The sequence below is a fragment of the Aethina tumida genome, chromosome 7, assembly GCF_024364675.1.
Source record: "Aethina tumida isolate Nest 87 chromosome 7, icAetTumi1.1, whole genome shotgun sequence".
Classification (NCBI taxonomy): Eukaryota; Metazoa; Arthropoda; class Insecta; order Coleoptera; family Nitidulidae; genus Aethina; species Aethina tumida.
This window is the reverse complement of record NC_065441.1, coordinates 16,357,692-16,373,492: the sequence shown is the minus strand read 5'-3', so window position 1 is coordinate 16,373,492 and position 15,801 is coordinate 16,357,692. Positions and strand designations below refer to the sequence as shown.

The 15,801-nt window shown below is 31.5% G+C and overlaps 1 protein-coding gene across 8 annotated transcripts in view; it reads left to right on the top strand.

Moving 5' to 3' along the window:
• The window catches only part of LOC109609423 (uncharacterized protein CG43867), a 119,261-nt gene that overhangs the window by 79,214 nt on the left and 24,246 nt on the right, over positions 1–15,801 (top strand). The window contains exon 1 of one of the 8 annotated variants that reach the window (XM_049970130.1): positions 7,360–7,426. The exons of the other annotated variants lie outside the window; for them this stretch is intronic. The gene's annotated coding sequence lies outside the window, so the exon portion shown is untranslated. Of the gene's footprint in view, positions 1–7,359; positions 7,427–15,801 lie in introns of those variants that run through there. 8 annotated transcript variants of the gene reach the window in all.

The following is a 15,801-nucleotide window of genomic DNA, read 5'->3' as shown; positions in this document are numbered from 1 at the left end:
AAATAATCTCCTTTCATTAAAAACATTTGTTTTGGGCTAACATTTATTTTTTTGGTAGTGTGAATAATTTACAAATATCCAATATGTGGATATTGAAACAATAATCCATAATTAAAAATTGTGTGTTATTGGTAAACTATTTCTTCTCTGAAATTCAATACTCAATTTATCGGTGTATTATTTAGTTGACAGTCAATTGTAAAAATGAATGAATTTAATAACTTTGCTGCGGTACTGTTTTAATAAAACAACGGACAACAATTTTTATTGCAAATTTAATTCGCCATTCGTAATCAAAACGATAAATACTGCACAGTTAAACGCATTATGGACCAAAATATCCATTAAGCTCGTCTACAAAACGTGCGGTTTATTTGTATTTTATGATTTAATTTTTCTGGTAATATGCAATAAACATTGCAGCTATTTGTAATTTTGGGAATTAATGGATTCGAATTTTACGGTTTTGGTTAAATTACTGGCTTTTATTTAATTAAATTTTGAGCATGATTAAAGTTATGTACCCGTTGCATCATAAATAATTTTAATTTTACTAGTTTTTTTTTAGTTATCTAATCACGACCCAATATTAAATAATTTTAATTTAAAAATTGAGATATTTTGAATTCCATTTACCTTTATCGCATAAAACATGCGACTAGTAAGTGGTGTATTTATTTTTTAAAATTCACACACAAACAATCGGGCAAAACAATCCAACAACATCGTCTAAACCAACAATCGTCCAATTTCTTACACACACAAGACGAGAGACAGTGTCAACATCCACACATATTGACATAAACATGGTGCTTGGCCCTCTCAAAATAGTTCCAATATTCATAAACCGTGTGTAAACAGTTATTAAATTTAAAAGAGCTTTTCAATATTTAATAACGCAACTCAATTTCCGTGCACGTACCGTAGCCGTCGAAACATTTGAATAATCCGGGTCGATTCCGGTCGTCCGGGTTTTGTTTTCAACCCGTTCGCCGTACGAAAAGTTCGCCGCATAAAGAATGTTTGTTTTACGGGTTCTTGGCCTCCCAGAATGTCATGTTTATCTTGCCAGCATTTTTTCCCTTGTTCGTCGTTCCCTTTTTTGACGAATGGCGATTTATGGCGGTTATTATTTTAAAGGGACAAACAAAAAATGGCCCAGTTTACGCTCGAAGATTTATCTGCGCAACCAAGTTTGAACCGCAGCAACTACTTGTGTGTTCCAACGATCAAGTACGCAGTTGTTTGTGTTGATATCTTTTAAAACATGACATCTAAAATTAATTAAAATTATATAAAACTTTAATAGTTATGTTATGTAACTTTTATATAATATTTGTAGTTTTCCATTAAGGCAAAACTTGTTAAAAGATATTAGAAGTGTTCCGAGCCGCTCCATTTTCTAATAAAACGTGAGTGCGTTGTTTGTGTTGACTTTTAAGCGCATTAAATAAGTGAATCGTGGTCCATAAAAGCACTTAGCCCACAAAACAGCCGCAAATATTGACACAAAGACAGAATTTTCTTGTTGCCATGGGTTGACCAGCCGAAAGGGAGAGGAAAAAAGGGGAGTTTAAAACGGACACAATGGTGAATCAGTGCGGACGTGGCGCGAAGAAATTTACTAAATAAATACAATTACTCTATCTCGCCGGACGGACGCTGAAAAAGGGACAGGAATCGGGATTAGAGCTGAAAAACGGCGGATTGGAACTGAAATATGCCCATTGTCCGCATTCCACGTAGAAATATGGTTTAAATGCAATAAATATTTTCCTTTTAGACAAGTGGAAAGAGTGCGAAATAAGAGGAAATATATAAAGGAAATATATGGTGGCCGTGCTTACGACGCCTTCCACATTAATGAAGTCTCTACAAAAAACAACACTTCTTCAATCTATCCCTAGTTAAATTGTGGCAGTTTTAAGTGGTAAAATAGTAGTTATTTGAATGGCTAAAGGATCAACCACGATTATTTCCCCTATGCGGATATTCACCCTCATGTGAAAGTATTTAAGAAATCATAAAGAGATTAAGGGATTTACGCAGAAGGAGGAAGAGGCTCCTCGGAAAAGTTTTATACAGAAGAGAGCTTATCGAAAATAATAAAGTGCGCAAAAACAACAAACGATAAGTAAGTTTCGAGATGATGCTGCAATATCTGCTGGGGAATTCGATTGTATTAAATTGCGAAAATAATTCGCCTTTCAACCAAAGTTTTATAGAATTTCGTTTTCGGTAATAAAATTTCTGCGTTTATTGGAAAACCCGAATCTTATTGAATTCTATATTAAAAATACAATTTACAGTTCAACTCTCTTTTATAAATGAAAGCCTTTTCTTTCTTATTATAATATTATTTCTGTAACTGCTGATTTAATAATCATGTTTAAAGGAGGCCTCAATATTAAAGTAATTTTTGTCCGCATCATAATCGATTTTTGGCAATTTTCTTATTTTATTAATATTAATATTCACATATTTATGTTAACATACAAATTCTTCAGATAAAACTGTATTTATATGTATAAATGTTAATTATTAACATTTTTGGAAGATTTGATAAGTCCGCTTTAAATGGTGATTATCAATCACTGATAAGTATAAAATGTTTAATTTATTAAATATTTTATTTTACTCATATAACTAAGTAAAAAATATAAAAAAATGTATCGTGTCGTTTGAAATATGGTTCCAGGAAACTCGATCAAAAATTGGCAATTGTGTAAAAATCCACCCCCACCGATATTAATTAACATCGCCCCGTTATCTATAGAAAGCAGTGTGCCGGAATTCATCATAGACTTGCAGTAGGTGTTATTTTTCGCAGGCGGTTAATTATGAAAAGGGAGAACGCGTTTCTCCCCCATCCGGTCCCCGCTATCAATTGATCTGCCGTCGAGAGAGAGAAAAGGGACGTTTTCAATTAAAGCCGAAGGTTGCACTTTTTTTCATCACTTCTTCTTCATTTCCACGTTTCCACCGGTGCATTTAACCTAACACATTGTTTGCTTAATGCGTTCTGCAGATTAAATTAATGGATGATATATTTTCGCCGGCCGTCCGTTTTATGGTGTCGCGGGAGATTATTTTTCACAATTAAAGATGTAATGATGCCGCCAGCCGCACTCGCCGTTAATGTAACCAGGACAAAATTTCTTTTCGGGGGCTGGAAACACAAAAGCAGTTGCACCGTAACCTGGTTGGGTGCAATAAAAATCCCATTACGCTAATACGAAACACATAATTCGTCGACTATCAACATCTACTGGGCGAACGGGGGCGGCGAACGTCGGCGTTTAGAATCGCTCGCAAGCCCCAAATTAAATAGAATTAATACAATCTGATAGCGAACGTGGTCAATTAAATCTGTCCGGGGCACGCGAAACCGTAATCTTATAACTTAGGCCGTCCTACGTGACATTACGCCCTTTCGCAACTCCCCCCCGCGCATCGATCCACGACCTTCGATTCTTCTTTTGCACCTCCGAATCCGGATTCACGCTGGAAACGTACTTGGCTTTAAGTATCCGAAAATTTCCATTCCACGAGTAATATTTTATTTGTGTTGTACAACAGGTAGTCGAATTTAAGGGTGTTTGAAAATCCGAGGGCAATACCTTCGTCAACGAAGGCAAGAAGCTTTCAGGTTGTGCCGTCAAAGAGCCGACACTCGCGATCCATTTAGACCTGTTAACGGTGCGGTTAGTTTGACCACTTCACAGGCTCCTGATCCTCCTCCTTCTTGATGATAAAAGGGAAACGAAAGGAAATCAACTCATGTTTCCCGTCTGGCTATTTATGGTTGGTCGTGTTTAAAGGCGGATGTCGCTAAATCGAATGAAATACGGTCGTAATTGAAGCTAGTGGGAGGTTATTCGGGTTTAAAGTGTGACAGGACGACAGTTACAAAAGGGTGGCGATTTCTGAGTTGTTTGGAAATATTCTGTCAATGCCTGTTCACGGTAGTAATTTGATCATGCCAACAAACTAATGGGAATTGGACAATTTCAAAGTCACAAAGGAATTTAACAAACTATTGTAAAATTTTCTCTCAATTTACTTTGAAATGAACTAATTGGAAATGTGTTAAATTATTTTCCGTAGTTTGTATTGAATTGTAACATAGTTGTAATGCTATAATTTAACATTTATAAATTTTTTGTTTCAGGTATATTTAAAACAATGAATTCCTGTTGAGTGAGTATTTTCCCTGCAAACCATCTTTAGTTTATTTTTTTATATCATCGCGAGCTTAAAATTAAAAACTGGAAACGTGAATCGAACAAACCTCCACCAGCTTCCTGGAATACCCTGCAGCTATGTAAAAAAGCGCATTTACAAAGGATTAACAATCCTGAAGTTGGTACATTAAATGCACATTTTTTGCTTCCGTGCAACGAAATTAAAACACAACTTCAATTAGCACGAAGGAACAACGAGACGCAGAACGGGTGAAATTAATAAAACTTGAGAATGAATAATTTCCGCGATAAAATAAAATTTGAAAACACTACTTTTATTAGCCGGCTGAAAAATATACAAACAGGAAACAAAACAAATTAATAAAGAGCAGTTGCAATAAAATAAAGTGAGCAGTTTTGCAGTGTGGAATTTGTGTGGTTCGTACCCTTGTATCCGCCGGGGTCGGTTTCCACCCCTTACCTGTTGTATGCTAATTTAAAATCGTCTTTTGTTTCCCACAAAACTCGCAAGTTTCGTTACTGGAAAGTTTTAAACTGGCATTTATTTGTCTTCTTGTTTGAAGGAGGGCGATAGATATTAAAATTTAATTTGGAAATATGCACGTCTGAGCCTCTCCGCGCTCCCGTGTCTCTCCCGCCATTCGAAACTTTACACTTCACCGGCCGGGAAAAGGGGACACAAAGGGAATTGTTTATTTCCACGGAATGAGTGCCGTAATGTGTTCGAGATATTATGCGAAGAGCCCTTTAATGGGGAACAGATATTAGGGCTGAGTTATTGAATGACGACGCCTCTATACTCGATCCTCTCACTTAACTGGGTCGCGATTCATCCAAAGATGCTCTTGATAGGATTGTGTCCCAATCTGGTTATCAAAAGGACACGATACAACATCAACCATCACGATTAATAATTAAGGACTTTGTATCAATTTAATTTAAACGGCGATACAATTTAATTAATTAATTTATTCGGTTGTGTTTGATTCAATTTAATACGGGATTTCGCTTTTAATTATCTCGCCACATAATTGTTGGAACTAGAAATTTTGCTGTGGAAAGTTTTCTGTACAGATTTCAACAACAAGGTAAAATGTTGGTCTTGAACAATAAACATATTCAAGCTTTAAACTCTCTGATAATATTATTTCAAGGAACTGGGTCACAATTTTGTGTACGATGATAAGGCTTCATATAATCTTATAATGAAACTGTACATTTCCCGACGAATTTTGCTTATTCTTATTAATAAAATCAACAAAATATGGAATGGGAGAGCTAAAGGAGTTTAGCCAGTTGAATATTCAGCGTATTTTAAATTGTGTTAGAGAAATTAGAATTTTACATTATTAAATCCAAAGCTCCCCCCACAAATGTCTTTTGTAAATCTGAACAACATAAATTGAACACAATTCGAATATTTGTACAAACGAACATTTTAAATGTAATTATTATTTAAACAATGAAGTTTCAAACGTGTATAAATCTGACAATTTTATTCTAAACTGTTTCAGTTTAGTTTTGAACAATAGCACAAAGTTGTGCTTTAAATAAAACGTTCATTTTATTCGATTTTCTTTATTCAAATTGAAATTTGTTCAGTACTTCGATTCGACATCGAATTGCCGCCAATTAAGGAACAGTTCGGACATTAATCAATTATGCAAACACGCAAAAAGCGTCCGGAAAGTTTCGGTGGGGATCCGTTGCAAAATTGATGAGTCGTTGATGTCCCGGTAACGAGCTTTCCGGCCGTAAAAAAATCAAAAGGCGTCGCCCTCGAGGAGCTGCAAGAAAAAATACCGATTCGACCTAATTTGGGTAATATCCGTCTCGTGTGTGTGTGTGCTTTTGATCCGGACGGCTTTAGCTTGGGGTTAAATAGTTTTAAGTCTATGAGGGAACTTTTTTATTTCAACATGTAGAGGGTAAAGATGGTTTATTATTTTTGCAGGCACGAAATTATTAATGAACATATATAAAACTTAAACTATCAATCAGGAAATTGGCTAAATCCGGGGTGTCACTTTCCAGACGATTTATCTCTTTTCTGCCGTGGACCACGAAAGTTTAAAATGTATTTTTTTTTGTTCGGATTGCCATTTAAAATTTCAGTTTTAAGAAGATTATACTGCATATTGGCAATTTGAAAGTTTAATAGGGGGGGCGTAGGAGCATTAAGTACACGCGACGACGCATTTAAGCACCTTTTTATATGGCTTTATGCAACTCTGCACTTTGCGATTTTCATTTGCAGTATTGTCTGCTTCATGGAATATGTTTTGTGTGCGTTCAAACTTTATAAGGATCATTTGGAGTTATTAAAGTTTATGATGTATGAGTTATTTGTACGGTAAACATTTTCCATCATAAAACTTGTGTTTGTTATGAGTTTGGAAGTACAAAAATGTAGGAAAAATGTTTACATTTGTGTCCATTGTTTGTTTTCCATTATTAATGAAATTTGGTTTTATATCTTCACATTTGATCAAACACTGAAGAAACTAAATTTATAAACTTACTTAATAGAATTTTATTTAATAATAATTATAATTTGTTATAAAATTCATTTTAAAATGTTTACATGTTGCATTTTTTGAATGTTCATAGCAAGTTAAATATATTTTTATTAAAAATTTACTTTTCATCCTTAAAATTCTAAATAAATCATTATGATTTTTAAATATCTTTTCTTTTAGACACTAATAATCTAATTTTTGTCACATATAAAATATTTAGGAAATTAATAAAAAGAGAACGGTTTCTAATTTTTGATGGCAAAGTTCCATAAGACTATATCATAATAGTCACCAAACCGATTGTGTAATAAGGAAACCTTCGATGGTGGTTTCTTTTTTCTGTCAAGTGCGTGGTCCTGGGCCAGTCATAGAGTCGTGATGGGTGATATTATAGATTAGATTTGTATAAGTCGGGAGCGTGTGGCGCATGTCATTTTGGCGCGTCGCGCGTTTTCAGTTTCGGGCCCGACGCTGAAGTTTCGGCCAGTGAGCTTCGCGCTTCCCAAGCCGCAGCTACGTGACGTCGCGACGCCGTCTGCGGACTTCCGGCGTGCCGTCGAGTGTTCCAGAGAATTTCGGACGTGATACAATTTTTTTTTGGTTTGAGGGTTTTTTGAATTTGGGGGTGGTGCTGTTGTTTTGTTTTCGTTGTGTGCGTATGGTGGTTGCGAAGAAGCTGGGCCGCTGAAAGCTGTTCATGACGTGAGATTTGTTCGAGATTGTATTTCTTGTTTTTGTTGGGTTGCGATGATTGTGATTATTGGGGATGACCAAAAACTCAATTTGTACAATGTGAAAATATATGTAATATAAATACTATCAACCAAAATTTAAATATATATATTGTATTTTATAATCAATCAATTCTTTTTTGAATTTAAACTTTGAAAATAAATTAAAATAAAAATAAATATTTTATTCAACAATTATATTATAGTCACTGTTAACATTTTTGTACAACATTTTTAAATAAATCTGTAGATTTTACAATACCTATTTTAAAAAGTCGGAGAATTTTTTATTTAATATTTTTTAATAATTAATATTTAATTGAAAATATTTTTATATGTAATTTTTAATTATTATTAAAATATTTGTCTTAATAAATAAATACAAAATTAAATTCTAATTTTATAAATAAATTTTTTGAATCTTTTATTTACAATAAAGTTTTTTGGAATCTTATCAATTAACAGTAATTTTATATTTTAAGTTTCTTAAAACAAATAAATTTATAAATTAAATTTTTCTCGAATTTTTTGTTATAGATTGTTTAATTAACGCTAATTTTAATGATTATTTTCTAAACAAAAATATTTTTATATGTACATATATTTTTATTTTATAAAACTATATTATCAAGAAGCAAGATTAATTCAGGCAGTTCGCAACAAATTTAAATTTAATATTTATATGTTCAATATTCATTAAACTAGCACATATTAAATATTTAATAGAAAATTATTATACATTTTACCAATATACAATCAAATAATATATAAAATATTCAATTATATATTAATTAATATTTCTAATTAAATTATGCAAATTGTCCATAAATTGATTTTTAAAAATGAAAATATATGTATATATTTTTATAGTTTTAAATGTCGGATATAATTTTACTAACTACAATTAATAAATAATATTTATAAATAACACAAGACTAGATAATAATTTGTTTAGATTAGTAAACACTGATATTTCCATATATTAATTATAAAATCAAATAATCAGAATAATTTACATTCCGTCAAATAAAATTGATAAACATCCATTTACTAATATTTATTAATTAAATTAATTGTGATATGTTTTCATAATTATAATGACGTTCGAAAATATATTAAACTAACTGATAAATTGTAAATGATTATTAAAATAACAGTTTCAGTTGCATAAATTAGGAATTCTTTCCATCGTTAAATAATTGTTTTACCAACCAGTTAAAATAAACGCAAACTAAACATTCAAAACCGATTTAATTCACATTAAGTTTTAAATCACCATAGCTTAACGGGGGGTTGTAAATCTGAACATTTAAGTGGATCGATCAAAAAAAAAAAAAACAAACAAATGGAATTTTGGTGAATGTTCAAGTAAACATCATTAATAAAATGAATTTACGGCGTGTCGTTCGGCTTGAGATTTCTTTAAATTGCCGAAATAAAACTTTCGCCCCCGAAAACTTTTCAATTCGATATTCATGATCCGCGAGCTGCAAAGGGTTTCGAGGCTTGATTTATTTACCTTGGCGAAATCGCCGTCAATTAATCTTAATTTTATATGGCGTTCAAATGCTAAATCCCGAATTTTATCGTCATACAACTGGGGCCAAAATTCTTGCGTCGAAAAGAACCCGACTCGAATTAATTCTGGCGATAAGATAAGCATTTTTCAAGAGAACGGAGAACTTTTCACAATGAGTTTACAACTTGTTTTTTCTGGGCGTTCGGAGTTTTTCTGCAATCTGACATCATCTTTCTGTCGGGGGGACCGAACAAGTTTTCTCACTGCCACCCACTAATTTAAATAAATTTTAAAGTTAATTGTTTTTCCCATCTCGTCCACATTATAATCTACTTATGTTAAATTATGGTTTTACTCTGATAAAAATTTTTCATTTTGTTTATTTAACGACTGTAGCTGTGGCACGTACGTCTTTGTTATTAAATTAAATTCTGCGGTTGAAAAACGCCGAAAGGAATATATATTTTTTAATTCAAAGTTGGGCTGAACCAAATTCGATTTTAATTCGTTCCCACCACGAAGCCCAGAGCGATTCATAATATGGAAAAGCAATGTGTTTTACTCTTTTTGTTCTACCCGCAAATGTAATTTCGGAAATATTACATTACTTTATTCGCCGTTTACACAATGTCTGGGGCGACACGTCCTTTCTTTTCGCTTGTGTTTTACCTTGGATCAAGTTTGCTTTTCAATTTAAAAATGTCAGGTTTTAACCAGAAGTAAGTCTTGAACAAAAATACTTTGACTTAAAACTGATGAAATAATTATTTTTATCCATCAGTCTAAAAATCTAAAAATGAAAAATGAAATAACAATATGAAATAGTATGAAAACTTAAAAGTTTTTAAAAATGTTTATAATATTGATACTCTTATCCTTTATTGAACACTTTAATGACAGTTAATGTTTAAATTAAAACAGAAATATGGCATTTATTTGTTCATTGGATTGAAATTTTTGAAAATTTTTGTGTTTTTGTTTGTGTTAGATGTAAATTTTCCTTAAAAAATATGAAAATTTAAATGTTTAAGTGTTTTAAAATGTAAAAAAGTATAAATTATTTAATGAATTAATTAGAAGAATAATTTGATAATAAAATACTCATCTCAATATTGGCAACACAAAATAACTTTTAACATTCTTTTGCTGAACTATTTTTTATAAAACTCTTTGATATTTACAAATATGACATTTATTTGTGCACTCCAATGAGTAAATCAACACTTATTCATTGTGTATACAATTGATTTAATATAAGTATTTTACCATCGAAAACTGTTTGATCCGACTCCAAATTTGCTTAGTAGTGGGAATCTTTTACTGTCTCTGTCATTCATGTTGTCTCTCTCAAAATTCAGTAGTACCAAAGACTTTCCAATCGGTATACTATAGACATAATTTGCTGAAACTTAAACGATACATATTAAATATCATAAATAACATTATTTTGGTGAAATTGTTGAAATGTTCAAATTTTTTTTATTTAATCACTTAGTAAAACAGTAAAATAAATTAAAAGAAAAATAATGTGACAGTTATATACCCATTGGTCTAATATATATTAGTGACTACATGACATAATTGGCTAAGCCTAGCTGACAAGTAAAATTATTAAAACGATCCTATACACGCCCAAATTCCCTAATTATTCTAATTCTATTCTAATATTATCACAAAGCTTAAATGTTTCAGGCAAATTAAAACAATTAATTTGAAAAAGCTCAGATAACAAATAAATTAAAGTCTTTTTTTATACGTTTCTGCATTTTCATCAATTTAACTATTTTTAAATGCCGTTTCCTTTTGTCACGTGTGTAAATAACACTCCTGCTCACTTAATTTACTGCACTCACAGTTTCCTGCACTTATTTTTAAATTAAATTTTTCGCCCGTTAAAAATAGTGCAGGCGCGAGTTTTATTAAGCACCGGGGAAATAATGGTAATTGAGAGACGCGAGTGATTTACTATCGCCATTCGATTTTTACGTTAATCAACCGGGTGAGGAACTTTTCTGGTTTCGATTGGGTTAATTAATTTTCGGTCCCAAAAAAAAATGTTCAGTATTTATATTTATTGATCGTAAATTATAGTTATTCCGTGTGTTATGAAAGGAACATTAAATTCCCGAAACGACGGCACAATCAAAGTCATTGTAATTAGACTGTAAACCAATTTCCTGAAACGATTACTTTTCAACAAAAGTCACCAGCCCCGCTTATTGATGCGGTATTGTTTTATGCACGAATTTAATATTTTTCCATAACTTTATGTAAGTTTTACTCGGTAATATTTTCAATTTCAGCCAATCCATAACGAGATTCAAAACGTATTGTTCACGCAAAATGTTTCCGACATACACACAATAAAATTCAATGCAAGTCATAGAAAAAATCGGCGAAAACCTGTTTTCACTCGAAGAGTGTTTCCTTGTACGGTTTCGGAACAAAAAAGAAAGAAAAAACTTTAAACGCGATTTAAGAAAAACAGCGAAAAGCTTCAAGTTGACGAGCGGGCGACGTTTTCCAGACGCATGAATTTAATAATTTTCCACATGTTATTTTTCGCCGGGCGATTTTCGGAGTGGTTGTAAAATCTATTCGCGTGCATAAATAGAAGTTCGAGCGTCTGAAGAAGTTTTAATTAAAAATTGCCCGGTAATTTTCGAGTGGTTTATTAATTGTTGAGGGGGTGTTATTAACTTCGTTACTGGAGTTCTCCTGATTAAAACTTTTGAAACTATCATAAATGTTTTTTATTTGCGATTTTATTAACTTGAAACAGGTAAAACATTGATGGTGGGATTCAGTGTATTCATTAAATAATTATATTGATTAAAATATGTTGTTTCAGTTAGAGTTGGAAATAATCTACAAATTTAAATAATTGACTACTCGACTAATAACTGATATCAATATCCTACCTAATAGTTTATTTTTGGTTAATATAATCTAAAATCATATTTTTTTAAAAAATGGCGAATGCGTTTTAAAATTAATTTTTAATGTTGGAATTGGTTGGAAGTTAAACGTTTAAGTTTGAAAGGCATTAAAAACCAAATTACAGCAAACATGATTCGTTTAATATTGAATATAGACAGTACTGAATTGTAACTGCATGGGGGATTAAGTCCGATGGCTATTACATTCCATGAGGCCATCAAAGGGTATTCAAATGCGAAATCGAAACGAGATTAGTCTCGAAATTAAGATTACATGCGTTATGATCATACATATTCATAACAAATTTTCCAATCAGCTAATCGATAAATGCACTTAATTGAATTTTTTAAACTCGGTAAACGAGGTAAAATTTATTTATTGTTGAATATAAAATAAATCGAAGTTGAGTTAACGACCTCGGTCCAATTGTTTGCCAACAACTGTGGAATCCATTAGCCCCATTCGAAACAAGAAAAAATAGAACGCGAAAACCATTGTTTATTTTCAATTCTGTTGAGTGTATAAAGCTGCAGTAATTTTTCTTTGCGCCGAGACCATTAATATTAGCGGGACATGGAAAAAGCGGGAGGCGTTCGCGTAATCAGGACACCGAACCTGGGACAGGAAGGAGATGAACGTTGGATAGGTGAAGTGTTGCATTATTCTTTAAATAAGTAGTCTCGGAGCGCTCATATGGACCGGATTCGGCTAAATATTGATTAGTTTCGGCCGGAGGCCGACCCACATTCTGTCACCGACTGCACCCCCGCTGAAACGCACACTGGGAACAACAAACGACACTTTCCGGTCATCGGGAAAAATACAAATCAGAATGTGATAATTAAAAATTATTGTGATGATTTTTAAAAAAAATTTATAAAAAGGATAAATATATATAAATAAAATATAATAATAATAATATAATTTTTTATTATTTAATTTAACGAAAAATTAAAGGAATATTGTTTTTAAAATGTTGTTAATAATATCAATTTTTAAAACAATTCTATACAAGTTATAAAATATATCTTAAAATTTTGCGTACTTTTTAATATTTAATTTATTTTAATTAAGAAAAATTGACATAATTACAATTTGTTAAGGCCAAAAAAATAAAATTGGTGTACAAAAAATAAACAAAAATTTAAGGTTTGAATGGAAATTTAAATTGGAAAATTATTATTTATTTATATAATTATAATAGTTTATATTTATATTTAGGCATCAGTCAAAATTATCATTCTTTTTCAACATGAGTAATATTATAATTTTAAAAATCTTTAATATTTTTATTTAAAAATAATTATAATAAATATTTATATAATTATCAAATATTACAGTAATTAGGAAATTAAGTAATATAACAATATACAAAAAAATACTTTTATTTCAAAATTAAAAATATATATATAAAAAAGGTTTACTATTTTTTCATTATTTAATTTGTCATAAATATAATAAACTATAGAATTTCCTTACAAAATTATAAATATGCAGTTACTATAACAATTCTTTAATATGAAAAAATATAAAAACATTTTATTTTGTTATTTTTATTTCTAATATTTAATTTGATTCAAATATGATGTAAAAATTATAAAATTTCTCCAGAAAAGAAAAAAAGTTTTTGTGTGAATTTAAATCATGAAATTACAAATATATAAATAATTTATTTAATTATTTAGAAACTTGTAAAATAACAGAGACCAGGAAATAGGTATTCTAAAAATTTATTCATTTAATTATTGTTCCTAAAAAGTTAAAAGTTTAAAATAAATTATTTAGTTTGTTAGATTATAAGTTTTAAACAAATAAAAAAAAAACTTAATAAATATTAATTATTTTCTGATAAAAAATGTTTGGAAAAATTCAAATTTGAAAATAGTTGTTTGATTCCTTTTTTATATAGGTCGTGACACTGTGCAATTTTAGGATGTGTCCCAATATAGGGAGGCCGTAAACTGGTCCTGGCAGGGTGCATTAGATGCCGTGCGAGGCCAGACGACGGTAACAGATTTTTGCTAAATTAAATGGATTGGGACAAGGGGCGCGACTGGTTCGTGGTGCCGGTAGTTTATGAAAGGGACTGATCCCAGATAGGATTATTAGTTTTCTTTCCTATAACCAATCAGCCGCCATTCACGCACGCAAAATCCTACTTTTTCTGTCCTGAAATCGAAAATTCAACTATTTGTATCACAGTCGGAATTCTTATTATAAGTTTGTTCCAGTAAGAAGGGAGATCAAAAAATAAAACGAAATTATCATTAAAATTAACTCTCACTGGAAATTATTTCTAGTAATTTACCTAGTAATTCTTTTAATATTTAATACGTTTTAACATTTACACTGATGACATTTAAACTCGTTACTAAGAAGCATACAATTTTATTATTCCTTTAATCGAAAATGCATTAAAACGAATCACTTTTTCCATAAATAAAGAACTACGATAAAAGTGGAACGATAAACCATTTATATTATATGTGAACTTTCATCGAGTTCTCACAATGAATAATGAACGACAATTTGATTATTGTCGATACATTTGTGCCATGCTCATTATGTTGACAATTGAATTGTCTGCCTAAAATCGACTGGTAATCATTTAGGAATCAACTCAATTAATTACATCAAATGTCAACAGTTCTATTTTTATTAGTCCCCAATTTAATTAAACAGAAATGTGTAGATTGTTATCGGAGATGTTTACACTTCGTCTCGGAACTTTTCCAGAGATCGGTATCAGATAATTAGTGCTCGTGATCGGATACAATAATTAAATCTGGAATCGGGCCCCCGTTAAATTCATCTTAATAAAGTTATACATCCCGAAAGTTAGTGAACTCGAAGTCTGCACGGCGCGAGCTAATTATCCGATCAAGTCAACATTAACATGCACTTAATATGAAGATAACCATGAAGGCAATTGGTAGCGGGATTATCTCTCGGATATCGATCAACCCTCCGACGTTTCGCCAACGTGCCACCCGTAAATGTTTTGTTTCAGCCGGTTTTGTTTATTATTATTACACCTCGCACTACCCCCATAACGCCAGATTATGGCGGTGTATTTGAAATTTAATCGAGTTAACGGTCTAATAGATTTAAAACGTCCATTGTGCTTGTTTATCCGTTGCTCGGGCGTCAAAACAACATCAATATCGTCGGCAAACAATGCAGCTACGCCCACGCAAACCTATCACTTTAATTATATTGATAGTTCGGTAAAAATGTTCGTGCAATCATTGTTTATGCATTTATGATCAATAACACTCGTCATACATACATATATAGAAATATACAACAGAAAAGGTAATTTTTGTTTCACTGTTTCATTAATTTTCAATACTAAATTTCGTTATCAAAGATATTTTAAAAAGTTCATGCTGTTACCTGTTTACACAAGTGTTTATCAAATATATTAATACTCTTTGAAGAAGACCATTATAGTTCTCCCCATTTGGATATTTTGCCTCCCCAAATCATAAACAGTCGTGTTATAAAAGGGGAGATTGTGTTTTTTTAATTTTTTCACTTGGCACATCGATAGTTTCATCAAACTCCTGACAGATCATTAGCGGAATAACAACTCTCTTTCAGGGAATCCGAACGAAAATCATTTTTCCCCCTGCCGCACAATCATCCCCTGTCACAAACAGATGTTTAATTAATCAAAGGACAATGGAACCAAATTAGCGCCGATATCGCTGTCCACATTCCTTTCGTGCATGACAAATATGTTGTCCATTGTTTGATCTGGGTATCCGGTGTATTTAAATTAAATTGCTCCCGAATCGGGGGAGCAAATCACGAGAATTATTAATGACGACGAGCAATTAATGTTTACCCGATAAAATATTATCTTCGGTAGCACCCGCAAAGTT